Source organism: Armigeres subalbatus, chromosome 1, assembly GCF_024139115.2.
Source record: "Armigeres subalbatus isolate Guangzhou_Male chromosome 1, GZ_Asu_2, whole genome shotgun sequence".
Taxonomy (NCBI): Eukaryota; Metazoa; Arthropoda; class Insecta; order Diptera; family Culicidae; genus Armigeres; species Armigeres subalbatus.
Genome location: NC_085139.1, coordinates 140,444,459 through 140,446,288, shown reverse-complemented (window position 1 = coordinate 140,446,288; position 1,830 = coordinate 140,444,459).

Sequence of the window (1,830 nt, the reverse complement as noted above, 5' to 3'; positions counted from 1 at the left end):
ATAAATAGATTCTCAATCCTTTTTGAGTTTTCCAAAGGATGGCTTCTTTGAGGAAGGGCGCATCAAATCCACTCCAACGGTGGGGAAGTGTACCCATCTACATGGATAGAAATTTTTAAAAGTATTCCAAAAAGAAATGCTGAAGAAATTCCTGATGGAATTGTCAGAGTTAATCTTATAAGAATTTTTAAAGGAACTTCCAGAAGAGTTTTTCAAGAAATTTTCTAAGGTCCTGAGCAGTTTCGAAGCAATTCCCAAGAAAAATTTCAAAGAAAACCTGGTTTCTTTTGTATTTTTTTTTAAGGAATTCCTAGATCGAGCTCCTGATGGGATTTTTAAAGGTATACTAGAATAATATTCTCGATGACTTACCGAATTCATTCCGTAATATATTTCCTAGGGCATTATTTAAGGTATTCACGAAAAAAAAATGTGTAGAAATTTTCGAACGAACACCAGCAGTAAATTGCCAAGGAATTCTTGAAAATATCCGAATATCCACGATCTCCGTTTTTCTTGGCCTGTAGTCTTGATTCTAACGTTAAAACTGAGTTTGTTCTACTACTGTCCGGATTTTTGAAGAAATTATTAGAGAAATATAGAAATTTTATTTTATATTCCAATAAATATTTGTTTGGAAAATCCTTTAAAAACTCCTTCGTAAGTTCCTTTCAGAATTCCTTCGGATATTCCTTCAGAAATTCATTTAAAAATTCTGTTCGAAATTCTTTTCAGGTTCTCTTTCGGTTATTCCTTCAAGAATTGAGGCGAAAATCGAAAATCCCTTTGGAAAAGCCACCAGGAATTAATTTGGATATTCATCTAGTGATTCCCTTAGAAAACCCTCCGGAAAGGCCTTTTATTTTTTTCAGAAATTGCTTTGGAACTTTCTCCAGGAAGCTCTTCGGAAATTCCTTCATTGAACCATATAAAATTCCTGCAGGATTAATTCCGAATATACGCCTAACAAATTCTAACTTGAAGGAATTTGTAAAGGAATTTTCGAAGAAATTTTTAAAGGTAATTTCTTATTTTTAATAACTTACTTATTTTCAAATAAAAAAAACACTTCAACAGCGGTTTTGAAAAATTTACAGGAATTTACAAACGAAATTTCCAAAGATTTCCCAAAATAATTTCAGAAGAGATTTCCGCAATATTTCTTAAAAGAATTTTAAAAGAAATTTTCGAAGATGTACACTGTAAGTAGATTCTACAGGAATTTCTGGAAAAGTTGCTAAAGGAATTTCCGGAGGAATGTCCGAAGAAATTCCTATAGGAAATTCGGAAAGAATTCCTGGGAAAGTTCCAAATAAGTTCCACAGGAAAATTTCGGAAGAATACAAAAAAAAAATCTTCCTAGAGTTTCCGAAGAAATTCTTTGGGGAATTACTGTTAGCATTTTTATTAAAAATCCCTAAAAGGAAATCCTGAGGGAAATTCTAAAAAAAATCCAAAATCAAATTTCGAAGGATATCTCCTAAAGGTATTTCCGAATGTATTCATAAAACAGTGTCCTTTCCTAGTGGTATTCCTATGGAAATTCTTGAAAAAATTTCCATGGGTGTTTTTTAAGAAATTATTAAATATATTCTGAATGGAATTCCTAGAAAAGTTTTCAAATTTCCAATTCTCAAAAGACTCCGTAAAGAAATTTCCAAAGCAATCCCTAAAGTAATTTCTAAAGAAACTCCTGAAGGAACTTTCGGAACGAATTTCCGAAGAAATACTTAAATTCTTGGAGGAAAAATTCTGAAGGAATTCCTCAGTGAAATTCTAAATTATTTCTTAGAATCCCTTTTTCGAATTTTCTGAGAAATATCTTCATTA